This window comes from Chenopodium album, chromosome 20 (assembly GCF_948465745.1).
Source record: "Chenopodium album chromosome 20, dcCheAlbu1.1, whole genome shotgun sequence".
Taxonomy (NCBI): domain Eukaryota; kingdom Viridiplantae; phylum Streptophyta; class Magnoliopsida; order Caryophyllales; family Amaranthaceae; genus Chenopodium; species Chenopodium album.
The window spans coordinates 14,866,142-14,879,070 of NC_137853.1; positions in this window are offsets into that span (position 1 = coordinate 14,866,142).

Sequence of the window (12,929 nt, forward strand, 5' to 3'; positions counted from 1 at the left end):
TCATGTGGGATTTTATCGGATATGTCTCAATGTATATATTTTTTTAAAATATTAATTTTGTACAATTTTTTTAATTGATAATTAGATACATTTATTGTTGAACTTTTGTGTTAACAAATATAAGAGAAAGGTGTTGATTAAAAATAAAAAAATAAAAAAAAAAGTATGTCTTTTGCACTTGGTATGTCACAACTTTCTAGGTTCCACACCATTGAAAACTATATCTTGATCAAAAATCTCATTCCCCTATTAGTTCTCTGAGAATTTATACACTATTACTTAATTATCATACATTCATACATACTCCTATTCTTTAAAGATTGCAATATTATCTTTCAGGCATAATTGGCCTCAACAATACAAATTTTTAACAAGGTGCATGTAGCAGCACACGCATGAACTATGATTAGTAATTATAACAACACCAACTTCTTCATCAGGTCCACAAAATATCACAAATGAAACCCGGTATTGGAGCTTTTGTTGAAGACGCGGGATCATTAATTTATTATTAATTTTTTGCATATTTCAACATCAGATTTAGGCCTTAAGGTCAAAATTGACCCAAGACCTTAAGCAAGACATTTTATAGCACACAAATCGATGCGTTTTTTTGTAAATTTTTCCTAAATATGATCTTAAAATTAATGCCTACGGCCTAAAATGGCCATCGAAATCTTGTTTGATAATAATAATAATAATAATAATAATAATAATAATAATAATAATAATAATAATAATAATAATAATAATAATAATATTTTGAAGATACATAGTCTTCGACAAAATCTCTGGTGCCGAGTTTCATTTATGATATTTTGTGCACTTGATAAATAAGTGTGTTTTGCAGAGCTACTAGTCAAAGTTGTATATCATTATTGACATTTTTAAGAGAGTGATGGATAACTCAAGTGGTTAGAGCCTCTCTCCCGGTTCCAAGAGATCTTGTGATCATTTCTCATTACCTGCCTTTGCGGCTCTCTAAACACAAAAAATAAAAATTATTGACTTTTTTTTTTAAGTTTAGACAATGGGTCATGTTAGACATATAATTATGTAAATAATTTTGTACACTTTAGTAGGTATATGTACTCCTACATATATTGTGATTTGTGAATAGGGAATATAAAAGCTCAATGGATTATTCTATCTTACATGGTATCAGAGCCAATGTGACACAAAGGTCATGGGTTTGAATCTCATCCATCTCTCTTTTCAAAGTAGAATATTAAACAATGGGTATGGTGGGACCCATGCTATATTCACATTTTAAGCCCAATGGGCTCTCATGTGAGGGGGAGTGATAGAGTATAAAACATATTTATTCTTGAGCCTCAACCATCAGGTTAAGCTTTTAGTTGAGTTGTTCCGCTAATAGGTCACACTTAGGTTGAGCCTAGTTATATGAAGCTCAAACATAAAGCCACACTTAGTTTATTTAAATGTACCTAGATCTACATCCGACCAAGATTTATTGGGTCTAAATATTCAAATTGAACCCATAATACCTAATCATCCTTTAGCCTCAAAATTTTCAGTTAGGGGTGTTTATTATTCGGATTTAAACCAAAATCTAATCCAATTCAAATTAAATTATCAACTTGGATCGAGTCTACTTTAAATCGGATTAGATCGTATTGAATATTTTTGAAATTTTGATATTTGGATTAGACGGGTTGACCTTGATTGGAACTATGTTAATATTTATGAATTTTTTATATTAATCAAGTAAAACTATGTTAATATTAATTAAGTTGTATTCAAGACTTGTATTAATCGTGTAACTCTATTTTTTTAAGACTTTTTTTTTATGAAGAAATGTTTTCAAGACTTGTATTAATTTTATGAGGTTAGACCAATATATTCTTATAATTGCGTGTATTAGACCCTTAATATTTACAACGTTTTTTTAGGTTGGATCAATAACTAAATTTCAATACGGATTGGATTTGGTGAGAAATTCAAATCAGATTGGATTGGAAAATTGAAAATTGAATCTTATTTCGGATTTGATTGAATACTGCATCCTGTTTCAATACCTAGTCGTTCATAAATTCAGTTCTCAGGTGTATTCCCTCAAAAATAAACAAGTTTTGTAGACCTTAATGCATCTTCAAATTTCGCAATTCTTAGTAGATAAAATTTTGGTAAAATTTAAAGTTTATTCAAAATTTAAGTTTGTTTGTACAATAGGAAAAACTATAAAAAAAAAATTTTTTATAAAAAAAAAAAAAAAAAACTCAATACTCCCTCCATCCTTTATTGTTTGTCGCATATTCAATCTGTTTTTGTTATTAAAAGAGTATCCCATTCCCATTTTTTTTCCTATATATGGAAACCATATTCATCAGAACTTTACTCTCACATACAATACTGTAATCAAATCACTTTTGTCTCTTTGCAACTCCCTCCACAAAAAATCATCACTGTAAACACAAACTAAAATAATCGAAGGACAAAGGCAGTAACAAATAGCATACAATATTACTAAGTATTAACTATTGTTCCAAGTCTTAGCTTAAATATAATTCACATAAATAGAGTTTTATATTGTTCTAAGTCTTAGCTTAAATATAGTTCATAAATAGAGTATTATATTGCTCTAAGTCTTAGCTTAAATATAAATCATAAATAAAGTATTATTAGGAACCAATAACTACAAACAAGTGAAGTGATTTGTCTCAATAATTTTGTTTGTTTTTCATAAATAGAGTGTGATTACATGGTTTACAACTAAATGATACAAGATGCTCATAAATGAATCCCAAGTCATGGAGGACGAATATCACGTAGGCAACATGGATTAATCAAACAAGTACCTAACCAACTTGTGGTAAATTGACAAATGAAGAAATGGCATTGTCTATTTTTGGAATACTTAAACTTAGCCTTTTCCATATTTTCTATTTTTGTGCTTGGACATGTGGGAATGAAAACTCGACGTATGCCTAACAATTCAAAACCAAAATCATCTCTTCACATGGAATCAACCAACAACATTTCATGGGAACCTTTTCTTTTTCTTAATTGATCTTATCTAAATGTATTGATGTTACTTGAATATATATAATTATTAAAACTTGGGTATGCAATATTATAACGGCGGTTTCTATGTGGCTATTCACACGTGTGACAAGGGTTATTTATTTAGGGATTACTCAGTTGGTCAAGGGTTACTTATTATGGGGTTACTCAGTCAGTTAACGCATTTTCAGTGTGAGAGTAACCCCTGAACGACTGAATAACCCCTGACCGACCGACAAAACCCTGATTAAGCAACCCCGGCCTAACCGACCGATGAGTAACCCCTGAATAAATAACTTTGACCACACGTGGTCAACCACATATGAAAATTTGTGATATTACTAATTGAATATCTAAATCAACGGTTTTAAATTTATTTATTTATTTAATTATTAATTTATTACAATTCCTAGAATGCAATGTAAATATAAACGAGAATGTCTGATTTAACTAGTTACTCAAATTTATAAACTACGTACGAGTATTTCTTTCTTTCTTTTTTTATTTTTTTATGTTTGAACAACCGCTATTACAAATTAAGAGGGTTCAACAATGAATTACAATAAGCTAACCTTGCTTTTACAACAACACAAAAACAAACATAAACTCAATGAAAAAAAAAAATCAAAATAACCTCCCTATTAATTATTTGTCTTCGACTAATTTTTCCATTAATTATATTAAAGATTTTTTTGTTTATTTTTTTACTTTTTTTTCTTACATTCTAATCATCTTATATACGATACAACAAAGTCTATATTTTAGAAAATGTTTTTTTTGAATCTGGTATTCAAATTCTGAGTTCTGACACCTAATTTAATAAAGTAGGATAGTACGAGGTAAAAAGAAAAAATTGAAATATAAAACTCCAATTAAAACCATCCTCATGTTTTTTTTTTTTTTAAAAAAAATAATAAAATTATTTCAGTTTATTTTATTTTATTTTTTATCTTTATTTCCCCCCTTATGTGAATCTAAAGCGTTATACTTGTATAAGAATTAGAGAGAATCTATTTCCCCTTAAATGGATAGAGTTCATTTCAATGTGCTTAATTATGTGAAATTATTATCAATATGTGTAAAGTTGAATAGGAAGAAAAGGACATTATTATTCATGCACCACACTTCATCTTATATCATTTTCAACTATGATTGAATGAAATTAAAGGTAGAATGAAGAGTTACATCTAGGATATGTAATGCAATAAAAGGACTTAATTATAAGTATAGACAAATAAGATATTGCGTTATGTAGGGATGGTGATTGCCAATTTGCCACATGAGTTTAAGGCATGTGTGTGGATGCAATTTATGTGGATGAAAAAAATAATAATAAGATATAAATCATATGGGCAATAGAAATGAAAATGTGTCTATTTGAATTATATTTTCTACTATATATTTGCTCGTCACAACTCACAAGTCACAACAATGGAACCACATTTTCTCTCCATTCTTTTAACACATGTACCAATGCTGTAATGCATGGAATAATTTTACACTTTAAAACTTACATATTCTCTCCATTCTTGATAGTTCAAGAGGTTCAAGACACTTATTGTAAACTCTAGCTTATTCCTTAGAAATTGAGAATGCTTGGAAAAAATAGATGTGTAAGAATAGGGGAATTTTTCTGTGTGGCCGGGGTTACTCGAGTTACTCCTAACCGAGTAACCCCTCAACTAATTCTGACCGAATAATCCCTAACCGAAACTCTCAAATAACCCCTAATCGAGTTACCCCTCGAGTAACCCTTGACCAGGGAACCCCTCGAGTAACCCTTGATCGAGTAATTCTTCAAGTAATTGACCCCTGACCGAGTAACCTCTTATCGAACCCCTCAAGTAACCCTTGACCGAGTAACTCGAGTAACCCTGGCCACACGGTGTGACCAGCCACATATAAAAATTTGTGGTAAGAATAAAGGTGAATAAACCAATCTGTATTTAAGGTACACATTCGTATATTTTTGTATTAGTGATGATCCATGATAGGTTGTCACACACCTGTCAAAAATAATTTCTAGCAAAACCTCCTAACATTGTAGTAGGATAAGTAAGATCGAATCCACAAGGGAATGATTCAATCTAACTTCTAATGATTTGGAAAACTAAATGTCATGAAATTGGGAGAGAAAGGTAGTCGTCTAATTAAATAAAAAATTAAAAATAATAATAATAAAAAGGCTTAGGGTTATAGACTTATAGTTCACCATTTTTATAGTTCCAAATAAATCAAAATACCATTAACAAATCAATTAATCAAGTAACTTGATCAATTGCTAAGCTTACAACTGAGTCTTAACGTTTCAATGCAACATATATGTAGTGTTGCTAACATAATCAAAATTGGTAATTCTAGGTAAATTTTACAAGTATAATCTTTCGATTCACACTCTTATTATCATGAATTAACGATAAATTACTAGTTAAATTAACGATAAATTAACTCTTTTAATCAAGGTGCAATATTAACGATAAAAATGCTATTAATTAGAAATATCTAAGAATAATCAAAATATTAACAAATACTAATTAAGCTTTATAATTTAATCTTAGATTCCCAAACCCTAGAATTAAAATTAATCAAACTTGAAATAAATATTTAAACTATATTTAAGGGATAAGACATAACAGAAAGCATGCAAAAAAAAAAAAAAGAGAAATAAAAATATCTCCACGAATTTAAATAAACATCTTAAGAATCATTCGTGGACTCTATGGACATACCATGAGAAAATAAGTGAGGTTCAAGAGAAACGTATGAAATGATAAAGGATGATATCAAGAAAGTTAATAATTCGTTGGATCAGAGTACTTAGAATATTCTATAATCTAAAAAACAATTAAATAAAAAAATAGCAATCACACAAGTCGTATTGTAATTGGTCGATTAAAAGCGACAAATCAAAGTTTAGTCAATGAGTGCTTACGAAATATGATGCTGGCAAGACGGAGCCATTGACGACTTATTGTGCACGCCCAAACCAGCTGTCACTAAGTTGCCAGTGGGCTGACCATAAGCTCTTCAATGAGATGGTTGTCGCTGATTTGTAAGGCCGTCTTTCAAGGGTTGTATCTCGAGTTCTAGAAATAGTATATTGGCATAACCTATCGCGAAAATCCTATGGATGCTATTTTCATTATAAAAAATGCATAAAATCCTCAATAATAACATCTACGAACAAAAACTCTTCGATTATCAAACTCAATCAATTCTTCAACTTTCCATCCAAATATCATCAGAAGTAACTCTAAATATTTCAAAAGCATCCAAATGATTGTGAAATCACCTGAACATTATTATAAAACACAAAAGTCTAATAGAACAAATAAAATATGGTGTTTATATGCCAAAATAATAAGTCGAATAAGAATATTAATAATGCATGTAAAAAATTGTCAACTATATATAATTTACAAATAGCGAAAAAATTAATGATGTCATAAAGAGAAAAATATTCCCTCCAAAGGAAACTTACAATTGTACTACCTCTATTATTACAGATTAGTTGCAAGTTTAGAATATTTTACGTCTCACAAATAATACCTTAAAGTTGCGACTAATATGTATCTGAGATAGTATTAATTATTAGGTGAGTCTCGTCAAAAAAATTAGGAGAGAGGAATGAAAACATAAAGTGAAAATTTGACAATTAAAACATATTAGCTAGTTGTGAGAGTAAAAGTGATGGATCCCATTTCTTAATATAAAATAGTTCCGTTTTTTATTAGAGGCGTCACTTTTAAAATTGCAGATTCTTAAGCAATTTTTTTAGTAAAGAGAGATAGGGAGAAAAAATTAAGAGAGCTCATGTAATATGAAAAAGGGAGAGAGAATCTATTACATAATACTAAAAAGCAAAACTACTAACAACACTTGGCAACGTATTATTAAAAAAATATCCTTCGAAATTTCTTTCTTACAAAAATACATTGTTACGGAAAAACAATAATGTCTATATCTAATTTATTACTTTCATTTTACATAAAATATAAAGTAAAGTTTTTAAAATATCAAATTGCCTATTAAAATAAGTTAATTAAACTTCCTAAAAACCAAATTGCCTATTATAACATTTAATTCTTTCTCTTGCATATTTAATTTATTATTTTAATATATTTTTATTGGAGTTTTTGATATATAACACCATTAAATTGTCAAAAAATTGATTATAACACCACAAATCTAAAACTTTTATTATAACACCACAAAAATATTCCAAAAATTGGATTTCACTACCACTTAGCGGATTTTTGAATGGAATACGTTATTGGGACCCAGTACGGACATGTGTCAATAATGCATTGGTGTAAAAAAAGATGAATAAAGATTGAAAAGAAAAATTAAAAAAAATAAAATAAAAAAAAGAAGAAGAGGAAGAAGAAGAAGAAATTGATAACCCTAAATCCTAAAGCAACCCCACCACCACCACTAGCAACTCTAACCCCAACCACCGGCGTCCCAACCCCCGGCCGCCGACACCTCCTGCCCCACCTTGACTGTCGAAACCAGCCCAACCACCACCCCCAAAATCGGCAACTCCACCCCTTCTCCCAATACCACTCCAGCCCCTTCAGCCCACCGCGAAATCACCCCATTTCGATCACCACCCTTAAAACGACATAATCGGCCAACGAAATCGACCATCTTGGGCTTCCATGGTCAATTTTGGCCATATTAAGGGTGAAGGGTAAGGGGGAGTGTGGTTTTCAAGGTGGGTTTAATGGGTTTAGGTTGCTGGTTTTTGTGGCTAGGGTGTTTCTGGGTTAGGCTAGGGTGGTGCATCGTGCTGGTGGTTGGCTCTAGTGGGTTTCACTGGTGCCGGTTGGGGGGTGAGATGTGGAAGGGGGGCTGCTCACATAGGAGGTGAGATGGGGAGGGGGGCTGCCCACATTGGGGGGTGAGATGGGGAAGGGGGGGTGCCCACATTGGGGGGTCAGTGATGCCGGTGGTGGAGGTGGGCTGGATTATATTTGGGTTTATTGTTCTATTGTTTTTAATTTATCTTTTATTTTATTAATCTATTTTTTTAATTAATAGGTTATTGTCATGTGTACATGGTGAGCCCCGCTAACGAATTCCATCCAAAAATCTATAAAGTATTGGTGAAATCCAATAATTTTGAAGTTTTTTTATTGTTATAATAAAAGTTTTAGATTATGTGGTGTTATAATCAATTTTTTTTAAAAAAAATTTTTGTATAGCATTGTAACTCAAAGATTTCAAATTTTTTTCATACTTTTAAATAGTTGGTAAGTCAATTTATTATGTTTTAAATTTTTTTATAAATTTTATTTTCATTATAATTATTTAACAACCATGCATTGCACAATATTTAACCTATGTCATTAAATAAAAGAAAAAGTGATACATCCAAATTGAAATTTCCATACATGGGAAGTGACACATTTAATAAAAAACGGAGGAAGTATAAAGAAATTAAGGGTAAAAACCTTAGCCTCATGGTGGTTATTCTATGGAAAAATGGAGTTACTCATATAAATAAGTCATTTTATTAATACTCAAAATAAAATAAAGGTTCCATGAATGATCAAATAAAGGTTTTTTTTTTAAAAAAAAAAATTAATTGATTATATCAAATAAAAATAATGTAGTTTGTTCTTGTGGACAATATAAGGGAACCATTTGAATCTGTTACTCCCTCTGTTTTAGTTTGTTAGTCCCATATACTTCTATTATTTTGGGCGTTTCAAAAAGATCTACCCATATTGAATGTATTACACTTTTAAATTAGTTTTTTATTTTCTATTTTATACATATTAAATTCTAATTTGTTAAAATAATTGATTGTGTACTAGTTTTGTCCCCGTGCAATGCACGGATTTATAAAGTATTATATAATAATAGTCAATTGAGATAGAGTTAATTGAAACTTAATAACTTTTTTTAAAAAAAAAAAAAAAATTTGAATTCAATAATGTCTATCCTACAATTTTTTTTCAATAGAATTTTATTTTCTTTTTTTTTAAAAAAAAAGCATTTTGGAGGGAAAATTTTCATGAAATCATGCCAAGTAGCCCTCTGGAAATTACTTTAGTATATATATATATATATATATATATATATATATATATATATATATATATATATATATATATATATATATATATATATATATATATATATATAGATTGATGACATGACTCTAAGTAAAGAAATTATTCCCTTGAAATATGCAATTATGGTTGACGGTTTCAAAAAAAAATCAAAACGAATTTAAATAAGGCAAAACTATTTATAAATTATTTTTTACTTTAATTTTAGATTCCAAATATTCTTCTTTTCTTATTTTATGTGGTTGATTCATATGGGACACTATCATATTGAAACGGAGGGAGTATAAACAAATGAATGTTCACACAAGATCTGCTACAAAAACAAATACTGCCTTAGGTTTCTTTTTATTTGTACTCCCTCTGTCTCTTTATTATAGTCCCCTTTCTCTTTATTATGTGAGTAATAAATATTAGAATTGATACTCCAATAAAGAGACGGAGGGAGTAACTATTGAATTTATTATGTCTCACATAATACTACATCCGTTAACAGTTATTTGCAGCAAAGGGGGATAGCACGGACTCCTAGAAAAAACTTTTAAAGCATGATTATTGAAAAATAACACTTGGTTAAGTATTAATCCTACCTAAAAAAAACAAAACAAAACAAAACCCATAATCACCTAAACTCATAACCACTGAACCTAGAAACACCACCGACACTACCAGAACCACCAAACCCACCGACACCTAAAACCCAAAACCACCCCCGAAACCCCACCACAAACCCACTCCAAACCACAGAAACCCCACCACCAAAACCTAATGCACAAACCCAAAACCACCGAATACCTGTAACACCCGAGAAATTTCTTTCCTTTAAAATACCTGTTTTGCTCTTCTTAAAACTCAAAATAGGAAGATCTAAGATATTATCGCCACTGTGAAAACAGCTAAGGCAATCATTAAAGACACACAACGGAAGACTTAAATCAAAACCATTCAAAACGCGTCAACTAAAAAGTCAACCAACGAAAGTAAAGTTAAAACCAAAGTCAAACGAAGTCAAATAAAATCAAACTACAACTTGGAACCATTAAAGGCCCTCATTAAAAACCAAATCAAATCCATAACTTTACGTTAGTTCACATATAATAATATCATAAATAATCAAAGCATAAAAACACATCATAAACTAATGGAAACTAGCATGATTCGCTCTTCACTCATGCCCCGTCATGAATATGCTTCAATACTTGAAAAGCTTATCTCTACTTGTTTCCATTACTCTCCACTAAAAATGAGTCATTATAGGGCCAAGGTAAAGACATGGCCAATAAACATACAAACACACAATCAGCAAAGCTGAGTACATCAGCGTAACTAAACACACTAACATGCTTTCACCTATAAAAACACACTTACCTCAATGTACCTGTTTACAAGCACACAAAATACAACAAAATTTCTCAACTAGACAACTAAATAATCTATTTAGCGTTGATTACGCATCGAACGAGTTTCCAACTCTACCTCCCCCAAATAATTGAGGTTACTGACACGGGAGCTAACCGAGCCAGCATCAAAACCACACATAAGTGGCGAAATTCCTGCGCATAATAATAAATAAAATGAATGTATAGCGTCCTGTACTCCAGTAGAAGTTATGGTTAAATATAAAACCCTATAACTCCCCCCATATGTTCGTACTCAAGGTATATATGTTCTAAGAGTTTTAATGCGTAATCTCTTTCACTTTACGATATTTACATATTATTTAACTTGGTGATGACTCTCAAAGCATAATAATTCAATCAACAATAATTATTCAATCAATCAAACACACCAATTCAAGTCTTGAATAATTAGTGACCACATAAAATTTAATGTTGAACCCTTTTTAAATCTACCTCAGTGTCAAAGATACCTTAAATGCATAAAGCGCCACAAATCCTATCCCTCGGTGTTAAAAACACCTTAAGTGCACTAAGGCACCAACATACCATTTATTCCTCGTGTATATAGACACTTATATAGCTTTTTCCTCATGCTTATAGCATCAATAAAAAATTATATGAACTATAATTAAATTCCTTTTCAATATTCTAGACCAAATTAAACATATAGTTTAATTAAACATGCATTCCAACATGCCATAAATAAAAGTATGGTTCACACACAACATGCCAAACAATAATTTTTCAACCATTAATCCATCACAAATAAATCATGCTTTCCAATTTAATCACCAATATCAATAATCCACAATTTCTAATCAAAATCTTAGCATGATACTACTTGGGATTAATTTAAAGCAATCCTAGCATGATACTACATCACCAAAATATGCTAAGTACGCGTACGTACCTTGAATATAATCTTAAAATCGCCATGACTAATAAAAATCACTCACTTCAAAGTCTACTACAATTTAAAATCATAGAAGAGTATTAAAATCCACTCTATACAAATTTCCAACAATATATACTATTATAAAACCCCTCATAATTTAATTAAAATAAGCTGAAATTATATTTAAAACATCATACTTTAGTCCCAATATTTAAAACATCATACTTTAGTCCCAATTGATGAGTAATTGAAATTTCTTAAAGAAACTTAATTTTAAATGCTCTACTAAAAATTCTAGCACTATATTTTAATAAAACTTGATGTAATTAAGTCTTACAACACTTTAATCAAAGATCTAAACCATTATACATCATAACCCTTCAATTTTACAAATCAAGAACCTAGGGTTTAAAAAATTGGGGCTTTTTAATTAAAAACATAATCTGAAAATTAAGTAACATAATACTTATAATCAAACATCAATTAGATCCCAAAACTCATAATTAACAATTAGATTTAAGCATAGATTAGTTTTTAACAATAAAGATTATTATTTTTTTTTAATAATCGAAAGGGGAGGAGGAAAGCAGCGGCAGCCACTTGCTGCCGGCTGCCAGCGCCGGTGGCTGCCTGCTGCCGGCGGCTAATGCTACTGGCAGTGGCGGCCACCTACTGCTGGTGGTCGGCAGTGGTGATGAGGGATCCGGAGGAGCAGCCGAAAAAAAAAGAAAGGGGAAGGGAAAAAAAAAGAAAATGAGGAGAAAGGAGATAGAAGTCTACCTTGGGTTTTCTCCACTTTAGGCAAAGTTGATTTGCCTCATAAGTGGGATATTTATACCCCTTCTCTACCAACCCTTTTTCCTTAACTTTCCTCTTTTAAATTTTTCTAATCTCTTCCCTATTAAAACTAGTTAAAATCATACTTTCCTAAAATAAACCCAACTTTTATAAAATAAATAATTAAATAAATTTTCCTTTTATAAAATATTTCCAAACTTATATAGAATAAATAATTAAAATACCATAACTAAAACAGTAAAATTATTTAAGTACTTTTACAAAATACATACTTTAAATAAAATACGTATAACCCCCCTCCCCACAAACCCAGCCAAAACCCACCACAAACCCAACCACCAAAACCACTGAAACCCCACCACGAACCTAGCCAAAAGCATCGAAACCCAATCGCGAACTCAACCACCACCAAAACCACCGAAACCCCACCACAAACCTAGCCAAAACCATTGAAATCCAACCAAACCCACCCATAAACGAGCCCAACAAACCTGCAAATCCCTCTGCAAACCACCAAATCCAACCACAAATCAAGCAAACCACCGACAAATAATTAAAACTGAAACCAACAAGTACGATAGTTTGGAATTTGAAGAGATATGAAATGAGATGAAGGAGGAGAGAGAAAGATAATCAATTTAGATTAGAAAAAATTGATTTTAATCAGTCCACCTTTGACTAATTCGCCGCTGTTAATAATTCCACCTTTTAATTATTATTTAATTATCCCAACTT